The sequence below is a fragment of the Lactuca saligna genome, chromosome 8, assembly GCF_052625555.1.
Source record: "Lactuca saligna cultivar CGN05327 chromosome 8, ASM5262555v1, whole genome shotgun sequence".
Taxonomy (NCBI): Eukaryota; Viridiplantae; Streptophyta; class Magnoliopsida; order Asterales; family Asteraceae; genus Lactuca; species Lactuca saligna.
This window is the reverse complement of record NC_136424.1, coordinates 119,304,217-119,320,995: the sequence shown is the minus strand read 5'-3', so window position 1 is coordinate 119,320,995 and position 16,779 is coordinate 119,304,217.

The window sequence follows — 16,779 nt, the reverse complement described above, 5'->3', positions numbered from 1 at the left end:
AGTAGAGAGTCTTAACATATTTACTATCATGTTTTGTAACTGTGTTCTTGAAAGTAATATGAGCTAAATCCAGATCTTATTTACTTCGTGTGTTCATATTACATTTGTTAACTCTGATTTCTTGTTTATACTCGATTAAAGACTTCTACAATTGGTATCAGAGCGGGTCTTCAATGATCAATGTGATTTTTTGAAGAACGATTCTTTGTTTGACAAAATTTGTCACAATTGGAGCATTTTTGGTGAGTCTCTCTATGATCTCTCTTAATCTTGTTGAATCGTGCGTTGCATTTTTGATTTGTGATCATTTGACTTATTGGATTAAATGTTTCTTGAAAAGCCCATTTGTTGTGATCCAGTAATTTTTTTTCGATCAAAGCCCGATTAAATCTCATATTTTGTTGTTTGATATGATTCTTAATTGAAATTGTTTGTTTAAATCAAGATTTTATCCAAAAATCATTTTTATTCACTTTTAGAATTTGATATTGATCATATTCGAAGTCAACCAAATTTTTTTTTATTCAACTGATTCTCATCTTGAGCCCAAATTCGATGTCCATTAGTATTCATGTTGCTTATTTGAGCCCATATCAAAAGTTGTTCATTATTCGATGTTATTCTATGATACACATCTATTTCTTGTTCAAAATTTACGATTTCATCTCCTAATTCTTAACAGTCATTTCTTATTGATTGTTAATCTGAGTTTAGATATAGATTTCAGATGATGTGTATGTGATGAAATCAGATTTGTTCGTATCTAAACTTTGAAATCGGAAATTGATTTTGAGCTTTTATAAATCTTGGACAAAAACGTGATGAACAAGTGATGAAGATCTGTTCGTACAGCTTGGTTGATCTGAACTTGAACTAAAAAGTTTTCAATTTGTGTTTGATTGACAAATTCAAAAAGTCAAATATGAGATGAAAAAGTCAAAATCGATGTTATTACGAAATCAATGCTTAAATCGACTAAAATGGAAGAGTTCCTTGTGATTTCAGAAGTTGTTGTTCGATGGGTATTGCAAATGGAACACTGGATTCGTATTTAGAATGTTTGATATGGTGAAGAGTAGTCGAAATTGATTGGTTGTTATTGAAAGCGATTAACTGTTTTTGATGGTCACAAGCAAGATTTTGATGGTTTGGATGCCGATGAATGGTTGATGGTAGTTGCTTGATGATGAACTGGAATAGAATTCGATTTGGGGTCAATGATAAAAGGATTGCACGAAATTGGATTTGATTTGAGGAAGAATAGAGCTTAAATTGGGAACAAATGGTTGATAGGGTTTATGTAACTGTCGAATAAGTCTGACTTGGGAATCGATATTCGAATATTCAATAGTCTGATTATCTGTGATTTGGGGATGAACAAACAAAGACTTCGCAAACGAACTGAGAAGATGTTGATAATGAAATATTGGTAGTCAACATTTCTTTGTTGATGATTCGTTGCTTGAAGACGAATTGAAATCAACAAATCATAAATGGATGTAACTCGATGTGCGAAGTGTCGACTGTCGAAAATTTCTATCAAAAATCGCGAAGGTTTTGGCATCCAAATTCGTGATTGAAACTAACGCACTTCGTTAATATGGCGATGACGATTCGCGACTGGAATAACAAAACGAATTGGGGAAGAAGAAATGAAACTTATGAAATTGGTATTTGATCTTTTAACGAAATGAAACATTTCACCCAACTTCGAAAATTGGTATATAGTTTTGAATGTTTTATGACTTGTGAAGAAATTTCGAAAATAGCCATTAATGTTTCGACAGTTTGGCACAACACAACCAACTTCGACATTTGGGTGAAGTTTCGAAATTTTGGCATATTATACTCGAATTCGACATAAAGACCTAATTTCGAAAATTTGAAGATGTTGGCAGAATTGTCGAAATTAGTCCCTGAGGTTTCGAAAAATTGATTGTTTGTAACCAATTTCGAAAAAGGACTGATTTTGCTGAGAAATTGAAGAAAATGCATTTCAGGCCCCTTCAGTTTATGCGAATTGATGCCTTCTACCTAGCTTCGGAAAAGGCGTAGTGTTTCACATTTTTGGTTGTTTTGGGCGCACCGGGTCACTGCAGAATTTTGAAATTGACAATTTCTACCATTTTTGAGAAATTTTGTCAAAGACGGTTTGTGAAAGAACCTAAAGATTGATGATTTTTTGGGTTTTCCAGATTGAAGCAGAAAGTTTATGCCACATGTTAAGGGGGAGTTTTGACACGGAAAATTCCGAATGGAGCACGTTCTCTTTCCTTGAAGGTTTTATAATCAAATTTCGATTATAAAAGAGTGAGAAATTTATATGGAAATTCGAACAAAAGCGAAAGGGATGTCTTTGGTTGCAAGAGGAGAGTGTGAAGAGGATGGCACCTATCAGATCTGGTCTTCTAGATCTGATGATGAAGAGATGAGGAATCCAACTCATGGTGCTATGTTCGCACAATCTGAAGAAGATGAGGATGAAAATGTGAAGGTCGTTGTTTTATGACCAAATCTAGTGACAAATCCCCAATAACCACAAAGGTACATTCTATTCTTCAATATTTTAACATTCCTTTACAAGCTTATGATTATGAAATAATTGCTTTCGATGATACTGTTGCTTATTTCGATTATATTGTTGTCTTTGCTAGTGACAAAGCTAAGAAACTTAGTACACAGTTATTAAAGGTGCAAAAACTGTTAGATTCGAATATGAGCAGAGTAGACTATTTGGAATTACAATTGAAAAATCTTGGTTGTGATATAGAAAATTTGGAGAGTGATGTAAAACAGCTTTTAGCACAGCGAAACATTTACTATAATTCTGCCAAAAGATTGTATGCAAAATTAACTGATTTACATCATTCTTACGATATTAGCAAAGAACAACATAGGAAGTTATTGGCTTTTGTTACTTTCGAAAGAGAGAAGATTGATAGCTTATCTTATGATTGTGAGAAAACCATAGCATAATTCGATAAAGTGCCTGATAATCGATTTGCTTATGGTATTGTTGAAATAGATGAATATTTGAATGTTGGTGAACTTGTTGAGATAGTGAATGATACTTTGACTAAAAGTGAACAACTCAAAATTTAGAAAAGAACTGAGAATTCCAAAACTTGACTCGCAATCTTATTTTGCTGATATTGAGGATAATTCAGATAGTTTTAGCAAAATCAGTGAAATCAAGGAGGAGGAAAGTATTGATTGTTCTCAGTTATTTGTCATTAAATTCACATCTAAGTCAAAAGGTAAAGAAATATGTGATGATTCGGTGGTTGTGGATAACACTGATAGGTCCTCTACTTCGAATGTTTTTAACTTTGATCATGTGAGTGTACGAGACAACCAAACTGATAGTAGTGATGATGAGAATGATGAATATGAGTCGAATAAGTCTGAAACAGAAAAGAATGTTTCAAATGCAACAACCACTCCTCGAATTGTTGTTGACCAAGTGTTTGGAGACACTGAAAAGTTCGGAAAAGTATTATCTAAAAAATATCTTGAAATAAACACTGTTGTGTATCCAAATTTCAAGTGCACAGATGATGTTATCTTTCCAAATCAAGTATTCGTCACAAAAGGGAATGTTGATAAAATCAACCCGAAATTTAACAAAATGGTTCAAGAAGATAATAAGAAAACATCAGACGAATGATTCTTTTCAAATCAAAGCAGTGTCGAAAATAATTCATATGTTTTGAAAAGAAAAACCCCACAGAGAAAATGGATTGAAAAACAAGAAAACAAAATTGAGATTTTGAAACAAGAATTTAATGACACAAATGAGACTGTAAAACTCAATTCACAAGCATTTAAGGATCTTGTTGAATTTTTTTTGAAGGAAAATGAAATTTCAAAAAGACAGGCAAGAAATAAATTTTTTGGCAAGTTGTGTCAAATGAAAAGCAATAAAAAATACCTGCTAAGAAAATGTTTGAAAAAGGATTGTCTAAGTCTACACAAACAAAGTTTTCAATTGGTGTGGAGAAAATGAAAATTCCTATTCAACCAAATTCATCTGCTTCACAAAATTCTTCAACGAAATTTTCATCATCATCATCTTTAAAGCCTTTTCAAACAAATGTTCAACGAACGAATTTTTATTCAAAAAGACAACAAAACTTTTCAACATCAAAGTCATATTTTTCAAAACCATCAAACGAACAAAACCGATTTTCATCAAATCACACAAATCGACATTTTGATAACATTCTTCAATTCGAAAATGTTCGCAAATTTGAGAACATTCGAAAATTTGAGAATGTTCGAAAGTTTGAAATGTTCGAAAATATAACAACATTCGAAAGATTGCAGACAATCAACCATACGAGAATACTAAATCCAACACATATGCAAAGTTTACTCCCCAACAACCATATTTCCCGAATCCATCTACAAAACAAGCCACTAAAATTTCCTATACAAAAGGTTCATCTGAGGTAAAAACGATCAATAACTGGCTTGAGACAAAAAGGAACAAGTATCAATCAGGAAAGTTTTCTCAACATCAAATTTAGAAAGCCTATGAACAGTATTTGAATGATACTTCATCTGGAAGTTCATCTTTGAAAGAATCAAATACTCCAGTTCGAAAATGGCAATCAACCTCAAAGGACAAAAACATTGAGAAGCATGAGAAGAAAGTCAGTGAAAGTCCAAAACTATCGAAAAGTTACATTTTGATACCTATAACTAATGATGTTGACTTAATTGATACTTTCTAAACAAGAGTTCGAAATTGGGCATTAGATTCTAAACTTCATTCACTTTTTCAAACTAATAACCAAGGACCCAAACAACCTTGGGTACCTAAATTATTTTAATGAATGCACGTGCTATATGACGAGCAATATGATGAGAAATGGTACACAGATAGTGGTTGCTTACGTCGCATGACTGGAAGAAATGAGAATTTAAGAGATTTTAGAAGTTTAGACAATGCTGGTGTTGTGAAGTTCAAGAATAATCACAAATGTCAAGTCAAAGGAAATGGAAAATTAATGAATGGACAGTTTACTGTAAATCGTGTTGCTTATGTCAAAGGTCTTCAACATAATTTGATAAGTGTATCAAAACTTGTTGTGGGCACTGGTAATCAAGTTGCGTTTTACGAAGAAGGAAGTATCATTTCCAATGTTAAAACAAACGAAGTGTTACGCAAATCAAAACGATACACATAAAACCTATTGTTGGGACACCTTCAGTTTGTTTACTTTCGAAAGCTCCAATTGAAGTTAGCTGGTTGTGGCATCGATGTTTATCACATTTAAATTTTCGTAAGCTGAATAAGTTGGTTGTTGACAATATTGTTCGAGGATTACCAGTTTTAAAGTTTGACAATGATACTTTATGTGCAGCTTACGAACAAGGAAAACAAAATCGAAAAGGACATCCAATTTTCATAGATTTGAAAATTGTTGAACCGTTGTAACTTCTTAATATTGACCTTTGTGGACCATCAACTGTTGAAACTCTCAATAAGAAACAATACATTTTGGTTATTGTTGATGATTTTTCAAGATTTACTCGGGTGTATTTTCTCAGGTTAAAATCTGAAGTTGCTCAAACAATGATTGAATTTATCAAGAAAATGGAGACGAGTTTAAAGAAGAAAGCTTGAAAAATCAAAAGTAATAATGGTTTTGAGTTTAAAAACAACGTGTTTGATTCGTTTTTAACTGAGAAAGGAATTTCGCATAATTTCTCATCTCCATATACACCACCACAAAATGGTTTAGTTGAAAGGAGGAATATGTCTCTTTGAGAAGCACCAAGAACAATGTTGACATATGCGAATCTACCTCAATATCTATGGGCAGAAGTCATTTCGACAACATGTTTTACTTAGAATCGATCCTTTATTCATCATCGTTTCAATGTTACTCCGTATGAGATCATAAATAACCGAAAACCTAATGTAAAATTCTTTCATGTTGTTGGTTGCAGGTGTTTTATCATAAATCTCAAAGATAATCTTTTGAAATTTCAAGCTAAGGCTGATGAAGGAATTTTCTTGGAATATTCAAATAATTCGGTTGCATATAGTGTTTTAAATAAATGAACTCTAAAAGTTGAAGAGATGTTTTAATCTCACTTTTGACGATTACTATGTGAAACAGGTTGAAAAATCTTTTGATCATCAACCAATTCTTAATGAATCAAATGATGACTCTGAAAGTTATAATTCATCTGATTTTGAATATGATTTAATTTTTGGTGTTCCAGATAGGGCTACTGATGCTGAAGTAAATGTTGCTGTTAATCACATTCCTGAATCTTCGAAACATCTGATGATTCGACAATTACATTAGATCAAACTACTAATGGCGAACGTATGCTAGTTGCACAAGTGGAGGGGGAGCACTTGAATGTACTTTCAATTGTCGAGGGGGGAGGGGGGGCATCCTTTTGAGGGGGAGAATAGAAGTGGAAATAAGAGTGTCGAAAGTGATCATCAAGATAACAATTATGTTAAGGGGGAGCATAATGATAGTGAAACCATAAATCTTAATCAAAATGATGAATTTCATGACCTAAATTATAACAATTCTGTTGCAGGATCCGAAAATGAAGAAATGTACGAAGATGCACCATTGGACTTTGATCCAGCATATCCACTCAGATTGGGTTGTAGCAATGCAATTTGAACTGGCTGAGTTCGAAAGAAACAAGGTTTGGAGGTTATTTCCTAAACCTGAAAATGTTTAAATTGTCAGATTAAAATGGATTTTCAAAAATAAAACTGACAAAGATGGAAATATTATTTGAAATAAAGCACGATTAGTTGTTAAAGGATATTCGCAACAAGAAGGTATCGATTATGAAGAAACCTTTGCCCCTGTCGCAAGACTTAAGGCTGTTCGAATATTTTTGGCTTATGCAGCTCATAAAGATTTCGATGTTTATCAAATGGATGTGAAGTGTGCATTTTTTAATGGAGAACTCGAAGAGACTATCTATGTGGAACAACCTCTAGGTTTTATTAATAAAGAATATCTTGATCATGTTTATGATGGGTTTTGAGCATTCTAACACTTCCTAAGTGTACATGCAACCCTAATAACCTTGGATCTATGTTTGTCTAATTATCATGCAAAGTTGAATTCCAAGGTTATATTCCTATCTAGCATACATGGGGAACAATTTTAACTTAAAGTATAGATAGAATAACTTACCTTGTTGTTGTTTGTGTTCCTTGAAACCTTGTGAGCCTAGCACCCCAAGTGTGATGCCTCAAATGCTTCACACAACACCAAATGCTCTTGGAAGAACTTATGAGAGAACACACACTTCTCAAAATCGGCCAAGCCCTCTTGTTTCTTAGTGTGTAACCGATTTTAGGTGGAGAACATGTTTCTTATATAGTGTTGACACATCTAGGGTTAAACCCTAATGTGTCATGACTCTTCATTTCCATGACCCATGGGTTTGTAACTCCCATGGAGCATCCTATGGGTGGAACCCAACTTGATAATCCATGGAGCCTCTTAGCCCACTATACAAGATATGGATGATTTACATAATCAACCCATATATTTAATTAGTTATCTTTTGATCACATAATTAATTCTAAATTAATTCTTGATCAAACTAATCAAATAATATTATTAATATATTAGAACTTATAATATATTAATAATCTCCAAGTGTTATTTCTCTCATTTAGTCTATCCAATTGCACGGTGCCATGCAACCCAAATGGACCATGCCGGGTCGGGTCAAGTACATACCAGAAATAGTTATGGACTTAGACACCTTATCCAACAGTCTCCCACTTGGATAAGTCTAATAACTATTACTGCAAGTATGACTTCAGGAACCGATCGGCAATCGTAGCTTTTTACAAGGTTTCTCGGAACTGAGAAGATGATGGTACGCCATTTAAGATAAGTGATCATATAATCCTCTGTTCTAGATATCAGTCGGACAAATACATGGAACAATGTCTTACTTATTGTCCAACAGTTTGTTTCCCAATTTCCGATTTGTTTGACAAAGAACTTCATTGAACACATCAATTTAGTTCTGACCGGGCCCGGTACATAGGTCAAAACAAAGTCATCGAGGGGCCCAGATATCAGCTTCTAATCCAAGAAGGAACAGATAAACTTCGACTCATATGTTTGTTCTACCACTCATTGAATTACACACAAGAGCACGATTTATAACATCGAGTTACCAATGCATTTTCGTACAATCAATGCATAACCAACTTGTAAGTAACAAATCATATCTCTAGGTTTGAAGACTTATATGATATTACCGTCTCACGATCACTCGAGATAGAATTCCATGAAGTGATTCCAGTGAGCGTGGGTTGAATCCAATGCTCAGAACTTTTGATCACTCATGATTGTTGTAGCTTTGTCCAAGACCTCTACAACCAAACATGACAGTCTTGATTCATATCTACTTCCGACATATGACCGACTGTGTAGGTTTGAATAATATGTTATACCAAACAAAAACTATTCTGGAAGTCAAAACATGCAAAAGAAATATAGTAAACAATCGACAAGAGATAGCAACACTTTACTCATAAATAAAACACTTTTATTCATCATCAGATGTCAATTACACTTTACAAATTTCGAGGTTATCTAACTACTAAATCTAATATCATCCTTCAGCCCTATGCTCCGAGCATGCTGGAGATGCTTAACCCGAGTCAGTCCCTTCGTGAGGGGATCTGCCGGATTCTCATCTGATGATACCCTCTTTGCCACGAGGAGTCCTTCTTCGATCCGATGTCTGATGAAATGGTATTTTCTGTCGATGTGTATGGATCTCCCGTGATCCCTTGGTTCCTTTGCTAAGGTAACAGCACTTTCACTATCACAGAAAATTTCCATTGGCTCTTTAATAGCTGGTACAACTCCAAGGTCTCCAATGAAGTTCCTCAGCCATAACGCCTCCTTTGCCGCCTCGCTAGCTGCAATATACTCTGATTCACAAGTAGAATCTGCCACTGTCTCTTGCTTGGAACTCTTCCAAGAAATTGCTCCTCCATTTAGGGTAAAGACCCAGCCCGACTGAGAGCGGAAATTATCCCTATCAGTCTGGAAGCTAGCATCACTATACCCTACTACTCTCAAGTCATCACTCCCACCAAGGGTAAGGACCCAGTCCTTAGTCCTTCATAGATACTTGAGAATATTCTTTACCGCAGTCCAGTGTGCCTTGCCAGGGTTCCCCTGAAACCTGCTAACCATGCTCAGGGAAAAAGCGACATCAGGTCGAGTACACGTCATAGCATACATGATCGATCCTACAGCCGAAGCATAAGGTACTCGACTCATTTGTGCTATCTCAGCCTCAGTGCTAGGGCTTTGTGTCTTACTCAGTTTGGCGTTATTCTGGATGGGCAACTCTCCTTTCTTGGAGTCTTGCATGCTGAATCTCTTCAGCACCTTATCCAAGTAGGTACTTTGACTAAGTCCAATTAGTCTTTTACTCCGATCTCTCAAGATCCTTATCCCCAAAATATAGGCAGCTTCACCAAGGTCCTTCATAGCGAAACACTTTCCAAGCCAGGACTTTACTTCCTGCAGGGTTGGAATGTCGTTTCCTATGAGTAGTATGTCATCCACATACAATACCAAAAAGCTAACTATACTCCCACTAGCCTTGACATACACACAAGATTCATCTTCACTCCTAGAAAAGCCAAATTCCTTGACCTTTTCATCAAAGCAAAGATTCCATCTGCGAGGTGCTTGCTTTAATCCATAAATGGACTTCTCAAGCTTACACACTCTATTAGGGTACTCGTTGCTGACAAAACCCTCTAGCTGACTCATGTAAACATCTTCAGCCAACTTTCCATTAAGGAAAGCGGTTTTGACATCCATTTGCCAAATTTCATAGTCATGAAATGCGGCTATGGCTAACAGAACCCGAATAGACTTAATCTTGGCTACCGGAGAAAAGGTCTCATCATAATCAACTCCAGGAATTTGAGAGAAGCCCTTTGTAACCAGTCTAGCCTTATAAGTGTGTGCTTTACCATCCATGTCGGTCTTCTTCTTGAAGACCCATTTGCACCCTACAGTCTTTCGACCTGGTACATTCTCAACCAAGTTCCAAACTTGATTGTCATACATGGATTGTATCTCGCTATCCATAGCCTCTTTCCATTTAGCACACTCGGGGCCTGCCATGGCTTCCTCGTAGCTGTTAGGGTCATCTTGACTTACTAGTGTCCCATCACTAATAAGTGTCTCACCTTCTGCAGTAATATGGAATCCATAGTAATGCTCAAGTGCACTCCTAACTCTCGTGGAACGCCTCAGAGGTACAGATTCGTCAATTGGCTCAACAAGAGTTTCCTCCTCAAGTTGAGGGCTAGATTTTGAAGTTCCATCACCACTTGACTCTTGAATTTCTTCAAGATCAATTTGCCTCCCACTGTCTCCTTGGCTTATAAACTCTCTTTCTCGAAAGACTCCTCTTCTTGCTACAAAGACCACATTGTCACTAGGTCTGTAGAAGAGGTAACCAAAGGATTGTTGTGGGTAGCCGATGAAAATACACCTCTCGCTTTGGGGTTCGAGCTTATCATGAGTCTCGTGTCTCACGAAAGCCTGGCAACCCTAAATCTTGATGTGGTCTAGTTTAGGTACTTTACTAGTCCACATCTCGTGAGGAGTTTTGGCAACTTTCTTTGTAGGGACTAGATTAAGGATATGGGTGGCAGTCTCTAAGGCATACCCCCAGAATGAGATTGGTAGCGAAGCTCGACTCATCATGGAACGAACCATGTCCAACAAGGTTCGATTACGCCTCTCAGCCACACCATTCAACTGTGGTGTCCTGGGAGGTGTCAATTGTGAGACAATCCCACATTCCCTTAGATAGTCGAGGAACTCTGAACTAAGATACTCACCACCTCGATCGGATCGAAGCATCTTAATGTTCCTGCCCAATTGATTCTCGACTTCCTGTTTAAATTCCTTAAACTTCTCGAAAGTCTCTGACTTATGCTTGATTAAGTAGACATATTCATATCTACTGTAATCATCAGTAAAAGTCAAATAATAACGATTAGCATCCCTTGTGGCATGTTTGAATGGTCCACACACATCCGTGTGTATAAGGTCCAACAAACCTTCACCCCTTTCACACGAGCCTGTGAAGGGTGACTTTGTCATTTTTCCAAGTAAGCATGATTCGCAACTATCATTTGACTTTAGGTCAAACGACTCCAAGACTCCATCTTTTTGGAGTTAGCCTATGCGTTTCTTGCTTATATGTCCAAGACGACAATGCCATAATGATGCTTTATCCAAGTTATTATTATTAGTAGAATCAATACACAGAACATCATTTCCTAAGTTATCTACAACATACACAGCTTCATACACACCATCACAAGGTAATGCTTTAAAATAAAGAACATTATTAAAGAAAGCATCAATAGAACCAACTTCATTATTAAACGAAAAGGTAAACCCTTGTTTGTACAAAGCATGAAAGGAAATAATATTTCTTGCCATTCCTGGCGAGTAACAACACTTATTCAAATCTAAACTAAACCCACTACTTAGCGATAAAGTATAAACTCCAATCTTGGTGACAAGTGAAGCTTTCCTATTCCCCATGATCAAGTTTATTCTTCCTTGCTCCACATTCTCACTTCTTCTTAGTCCCTGCAAGTCACAACAAATATGAATACCACAACCGGTATCAAGGACCCAAGATTTAGAATGGGGTGAGTTATTAGAAATGATAGTGTAAATACCTGCATGGTTGGGTTTGACTTTCCCATCCTTCACATCCTGCTGGTACTTTGGGCAGTTCCACTTCCAATGAGCTTTTTCATGGCAATAGAAGCATTCAGCCTCTTTTGGGTCAGAAGAAGGAGTAATGAAACCTTTCTTGGTTCCACTTGAAGAAGAGCCATCAAGGGTCCGAGCCTTGGTGCCCTTCGAAGATCTCTTTCTCTTCCTCCCTCGACTTTTCCCGATTGCCAAAACCGGAGTTGAGTTTGGAGTAGGAGTGATAGCAACCGACTTCCCCTTAAGACCTGTTTCTGCGGTCTTGAGAAGTCCCTGAAGTTTGCTGAGGGTGACCTCTTCCTTGTTCATGTGATATGTCATGCGGAATTGATCATAGCACGATGGTAAGGAGTGCAAAATGATATCTATTGCAAGCTCCTCAGGGAAGTTCACATTAAGCTTCAGCAAACGATCCACATACCTTTGCATTTTCTGCATGTGGCTCGTGACGGAATCCCCGTCCTTCATCATGGTTGTTATCATGGAGCAGATGATTTCGTACCTCTCTTGTCGTGCACTTTGATGGTATCTTTCCATCAAATCTTGGTGCATTTCATAAGGGTAGAAATCCTCATAGGACTTTTGGAGTTCTGCTGTCATTGTGGCCATCATGATGCATGCTACTTTCGTAGCATCCCTTTCATGTGCCTGAAAGTCAGTGATCTCCTGAGGAGTTGCAGTGGTCTCATCAATCTCCTTAAGCTCCTTGTCAAGGACATATTCTTTGTCCTCGTAGCGGGTAATCTGTTGGATTAATGTCTAAGTCCATAACTATAATTGGTAAGACTTGACCCGACCCGGCATGGTCCATTTGGGTTGCATGGCATCATGCACTTGGATAGACTATAATGAGAGAAATAAGACACTTACGGTTATTAATATATTATAAGTTCTAGTATATTAATAATAAGAATAATGAGATTATTTAATTAGTATTGATCAAGAATTAATCTAGAATTAATTAAGTGATCAAAAGAAGACTAATTAAATATATGGGTTGATTGTGTAAATCATTCATTCTTATATATGTGGGCTTATGATCCAAGATTCCTTATGTTGGACTAAGTCCATGGGGTGACCCATGGATACTCCATGGAGGTTAAAATCCATGGAGCATAAGGAATGGGTAAAGTCATGAGTTACATGGTGTAACCCTAATAGCCACCATATAAAAGAAACCCATGGCTCAAGAAATCGTTACACTAACACTATGTGTATGTATGAGGGCTACACGATTTCATGAAGTGTTCTAATTTCTCTCTAAGTTATTCCAAGTGTATTTGGTGTTGTGTGAACCATTTGAGGTGTCACACTTGGGGCACTAGGCACTCAAGCTTCATGAAGACAAGCACTATCAAAGAGGTATGTATTCTATCTTGTTATATTGGTATTTTGTATGCTAGATTAGGATAATACCTTGGATGTTCATATTTGCATGTATAATAGAGAAAACATAGATCCAAGGTATTTAGGGTTGCATGTACACTTAGGAGTGTTAGAATGATCATAACCCATCAGTGGTATCAGAGCCTAGGCTTGTTTTCTTGTTATACCTGCAATAGAAGCTGAAAAATCGAGTTTTGATGCTGTCAGCCCAGCTGACTCGCTGAGTCCATGAAGGGACTCGACGAGTCCAAGGCAAAATGCATCCAACTCGCCGAGTTGTGTTCATGCACTCGACGAGTTGGACCCCAGACAGCACATCTTCGAGTTTTTTGGCTAGAAATGGACTAGGAACATTACCCTAAGTTGTTTTTGAACTTATAAACTTGTTTTTTAATGTGGTAATGTTCATGCTAATCCATTTTCAAAGATAATTGTCAATAGATTCATGTTTTGTATTAGTTTAAAGGTTAGACTAATTACATGAAAAAGTTTCATTTGAATTATCTTGTTCTTATGAGTTTCTTAGATTAATAGAAAAGTTGAATGAAATAGTTGTTTTCAATCCATTTTAATCTAAGAGTTGAGTATAAAATGTGTTTGTGTAACTTATCCTCAAGTTACATGAAGAGTCACATTAAAGACTCATAAAACTCATAAAGTTGGCAAAGGTTACAAAAATGAAGAGTCTAGTTCTAATTAATTGGAGTTATGACTCCATAATTTGTCCTCAAGTTATGGAGGACCAAGAGTCTCTTCATTAAATAATATATATATATATATATATATATATATATATATATATATATATATATATATATATATATATATATACACACAAAAAAAAATAATGTAACCTTAATTAATTTCATAAGTTATAAAATAAAGGAAAAGTTAATTCTTTATTAGTTTAAAGTCTTCCATAATTTGTCCTCAAGTTATGGAACTTGAAGAGTTTTTGGATTAAAACTACTTTAAACATATAAGTTATGGAATTAATTAGTTTTGAATAGTTTCAAAACTTGCCCTCAAGTTTTGGAATTTGTAAAGTTTTCTCTTATGAATACTTTAATTCCAAGTTAGCCCTTAGAATTTTAAAAGTTAAAATTCAACCCTTATACTTTATAATATTATAAGTTAATAATATATATATATATATATATATATATATATATATATATATATATATAAGAGTAAAGTCGGTCTTACCGCTAGTACGCCTCATTCACGAAGCCGGTCTATAAGGTGGGTATAAGGTTGTTGCCTATAAAATGGCAACTTAATGGGTGTCCACTCTCACCCACCGCTTGCTTGACTGGTGGAGGGTCGTTAGCCGAACGGGTTTGACAGGACTATAATTCTCCCTTCATTAAAAGTATTAATGATAAATACTAAGTAACTAAACTCTTAATAATTCCCAATCTTAGTTACTTAGGAAAATGTGAATAAGGTGCTAATCCATGAAATTACACTTTGCACTTTGTTTAAGTCGGTTAGTGGAGCGTGTGTGGTTAACCGGCACACTAACTCGTATTTAACAAGGTAGGCAAAGGGTAACTTAATGTTTATCATAGTATCGATGGAGCGTGTGTGGTTAACCGGCACATCGATTGAGGGGTAAACACTTAAGGGTACCAAGTAATTTGCATGGTTACTTCACACCTTGTTTTGTGATCCTCGGCATCCCAGTCACAAAACCTGAAGGGCACACTCGAGATTGAAACATGCCATTGAACAGTTCAATGAATCTCAAAAGATCTAGGAGTTTCGAAACCAATTAAAACCTAATAATACATTTCGTTTATCTTGGTGGAAATTGGTGAATCGTCATTCACCTACCTTCAAATTGTTTTATAGCTTCGATTACGGCATACCTCTTCTAAGTTATAAAATAGTCTGTTGGGTCCTAGCCTTAATATTTCATATTGGGTGTCATATTAAGGACTTTAAAATCAACTATCTTGAATATCTCCCAAAAAGATGTCTGGTTTAGACATTTATGATCTTCCCAAATCTCTTGAAACAAGCTTTCCTAAATGAAGATGATGTCCCATGGATATCATACTTCTTTCTCCTCCTCCGATTTTTCTCCCCAACCCACAAGTTCAAAGTCACTCAAGCCCTATTGGCAAGGCAAGGTCTAGGTGTGATTACATCTTGGAGATGTAGTCACATATTGACAAGCCGGGAGAGAAGGGTGTCAAAGTCTTGAGAAAGTTGGTGGTTCAATCACTTTCTAAGTCACATAGTGAGTTCCTTTGGGACACCTATGAAATAGACTATGACAAGACCCTTAATGATCTTATCTATTGTTAAGATCAACTTCCTGAAACTTTATGGACATTGACAATGGTGACACTGGAAATACAGAAAAAGCATTCTCTTCCCAATGGAAAGGGATCGGCCATAGTCAACTCGGTTGACCAAATGGTAAAGAGAAAAGTCTAAGTCTGTGATAGTCTCGTGTACCATTATCAAAGGGTCCATATGTTTATATTGCCAAAGGAAGGGGCATTGGTTGCGAAGCTGCCTGATTTACCTAAGGATGTTAAAGTCAATAAGATTGACTCTACTTCAGGTAAAAGTCCACTAATCTAACTCTGTTAAGTTTCTATTTTTAGATTCCTGATACATGATGTGACTGGGTCACATGGTAATGTTTTAAGAATCAAAGAAAAGTAAAGGAACTTAAAGAAAGAATATGCTGAATCTGATCGCATAGATGGATTTCTATCGCGTAGTTTGAAAAATCGGATTCTTGAGCTAATTCTTAGGAGTTATGAGATATTGCTAAGGAATAGATAACAACAAGTTTTTCATATGGGTTGTAAGGATAAGCTTTTCCGCATAGTTTTAAAAATAAAAGAAAAACTTTGGTTATATTTATTTTAAAATATCCTTACAATGGCATTTGAGGAAAAATTGTTGCTTATACGATTCCATTAATAGCAAGAGTGGAAGTATGAAATTGATTCTTTCATTTGTGGTAATGTCTAAATTTATCAAATAAAGGAAAGATTCTCATCACCCAAGTTTCAATTGGACCGGGACTTGGAATCATGCAAGTTGTATAGCATGATGAATGAGAACTTTTCAAGTATTGGAAAAATTAAGACTAATTACTTATTCACATGGATGTGTGAGTCAAGTAATGGACTAAGGGATCGAGTACATAGTCATGTGCACTGATTAAGCCCACCACAAAAGATATAAGGCTATTCGTCATATTTTACTAGAGTTCAGTAAATATGATTATACTTACAAGCTTAAGTGTAACTCTGAGACATTGGAAAAGGTTCCAATGCATAGCAGAGCGGATAAGAAGAATCAAATTAGGCAGAAGGATAAAAGTTTCTCAAATCTGAAAAGATGGGAGAGTACTTTAGTATCAGTTTTGTGATCATCTTAATGATTAAGAAACCATATCAAAATTAGTTCTCTAAGGAAGTCTTAGTGCATTCTTATGACTAAGAAGAAGGGATCTTGAATTGTTGAAATGGTTAAATCAAGAAGATGAGTCATACTTCGTTCCAATACAAGTCTTAGAGTCGTACTCCAAGATTGTAATTTGAGTGACATGTCTTAAAGAAGGTTTAAAACACTTATC